Source organism: Montipora foliosa, chromosome 8 (assembly GCF_036669935.1).
Source record: "Montipora foliosa isolate CH-2021 chromosome 8, ASM3666993v2, whole genome shotgun sequence".
Classification (NCBI taxonomy): domain Eukaryota; kingdom Metazoa; phylum Cnidaria; class Anthozoa; order Scleractinia; family Acroporidae; genus Montipora; species Montipora foliosa.
The window spans coordinates 8,497,297-8,499,796 of NC_090876.1; the positions used below are offsets into that span (position 1 = coordinate 8,497,297).

The 2,500-nt window shown below is 44.9% G+C and overlaps 1 protein-coding gene across 5 annotated transcripts in view; it reads left to right on the plus strand.

Moving 5' to 3' along the window:
• Positions 1 to 2,500, plus strand: part of LOC138012963 (coiled-coil domain-containing protein 93-like) — a 298,808-nt gene that overhangs the window by 280,659 nt on the left and 15,649 nt on the right. The gene's annotated exons all lie outside the window — the stretch shown is intronic.

Consider the following 2,500-nt stretch of genomic DNA (forward strand, 5'->3'; position numbering starts at 1 on the left):
AGCTTCAGGATAACGAGTTGCAAAGTCGACCAATGTCAATATATATCTATGACCGTCCTCACTCGGGGGAACAATAGGTCCAACCAGGTCGATTGCTACTCTCTTAAATGGCTTGTCAATTAATGGCATCTTCTCTAAGGGAACTTTTGGTACGGAACCCTTGTTAACTGTCTTCTGACATACATCGCAGGACTTGCAATAACGAGTCACGTCCCCTTGAATGCCTGGCCAATAAAACGCGCTTTGAATCTTATCAGTCGTTTTCTTTATTCCCATGTGACCTCCCATGATCGATCCGTGCGCTACTTCCATTATTCGACTTCTCAGCTGCACAGGAACCATAACCTGCTTCAGGGGTTTACCTCCGTTCACATAAGGATGCTTGTAGACGCGGTACAGAACTCCACCTTTCACTTCAAATGAAGTCTCAGCCTGGCCTCTCACAACTACGTCATCTTTCTCCCAAAATTTCTGTAGGCTCTCGTCATCACGCTGCATCTCCTTGAGCTTTTCTCTATCAACTACAGGACTTTCTTTGGTATCCGGTACCTTCAACGGAATATGTTCTCCAGCTTTCTTAGCTTGACTTCTCGTGGTTACAGCACAAGCTTCTTGTACAGGAACTTGCCAGCTTGGGTCTGGGTCGTCAGCGGCTCTTGCGCCTGGTACATTACCAATAATTAAATCATAAACAGCATCGGGAAGACACTGCGCTTCCACTTGGCCCTTAAGATAAGGTGTATCAACATCAATCTTTGCGATGGGAACTTTCCTTGCCGTATTGTCAATGAGCAGCATAACATTAAATTCACCTGTAAACTGATCCTCAGACACAAGGTCCCTCTTTACTACAATTCCACTACAACCGGTATCTCTCAGGACATCAACAGGCTTCTCTCCAACTCTACCTTTCACGACAGGCATTTTCCTTATCACTCCAGTCAACGGTTCAACACAAGCACTACTCAACAATGGAATCTTCTTACCACAGGCTAACAGCAACTTATCATCTTTAATACATGCCTTAACTTCTTCATCAGTAGGTTTAACCTCAGGTGGCTGAACTAAACAACTGGCACTCACTTGACCACGCTGCACAGGGTTACCATCCTTACTTTGTCCTCCTGATCTGCGTCCACCTGATCGACAGTTTCTAGCTTCATGACCTTGCTTACCACATAGGAAACACTTTCTTGTTAGGGTTGGGCAGTTGACAGCTTTATGACCTCGGGTGTTGCACTTAAAGCAATGCAGAGATGGTGGATTAATCTGCATGTTCTTGGCTTCGTCCCTCTCAGGCTGCACTGTTGGCTTTCTGCTCGCTGAGCTGAACAAATGTTTACCATGAGCCTCCAAGTACTGGTCAGCGATCTTCGCAATCTTTGCTATGGTCTCTGGTGCCCTTTCTCGCAGGTGAATTGCCAAATCCTTAGGGCAAGAGTCAATAAATTGTTCTTTCACGATCAAGTCCTTAAGACCATCAAAGCTTCGCGCAGTATTCGAAAGCTCTAGCCACCGTAACAGGTATCTGTCCAGTCGCACAATAAACTGCTCCGGACTTTCGTCGACTTCTGGTTTGGATGCTCTAAATTTTCGACGATAGCCGTCTTCGGTAAGGTCATATCTCTTCATTAACGCAATCTTTACCTTGTCATAATCCTTAGCTGCGTCCTCCGATAGACGTGAATACACTTCTAGTGCCCGTCCAGACAACAGAGCACTGAGCTTCGATGCCCATCCATCTTTTTTCCACTTAGCCGTCTCCGCAAATCTCTCAAACCTCTGCAAATACGCGTCCAAATCGTCTTTACCATCAACAAACGAGGGGAGTTTAGGTGCCTTAATCCGATCCTCTCTCACTTCAGGACGTCCGTCAGCATTCTCCACAGCCAAACGTGCAATCTCCCAGCTCATGTTCTCTTCTTGCCGCTTCAATAGCCTCTTTCTGTTTCAACAGCTCGGCTTCCATCTCCAATTTTCTTAGTTCGCGTTCTTGTCGCCTAGTTTCTCTCTCATCGTCTTCCCTTCTGCGCCTTTCCTCTTTCTCTTCCTCTTCCTTTCTTTTATCCTCCTCAAGCATTCGACGTCTCTCTTCTCTTTCTTCTTGTAATTGCCTCTTTTTTTCTTCTCTTTCTTCCTGTTCCCTTCTTCGTTCTTCTTCAAACTGTCTATGCTTTTCTTCTCTTTCCTCTTCCAATTGTCTGCGTTTTTCTTCTTTTTCTTCCTGTTCCCTTCTTTTTTCTTCCTCTTCCTTTCTTCTTTCTTGTTCTAACTTTTGTTGCTTCTCTACAAACTCGAGCAGCTTTTCTCCCTCCAATCCGAACTTTTCTCCAAGCTGAATAAATTTCTCCATTTTCACAGCAGTATTCCACAGCAAAAACACAATATACTCTCTTGTACAGTTCTTCTTACTTTAGGTGTAACTCCTTCTTGAATTGTCCTTTCCTGGTTTCTGTAGTCAGCAAACAAATGAATTCCTCTCCCGGACAGGCCCCCAATG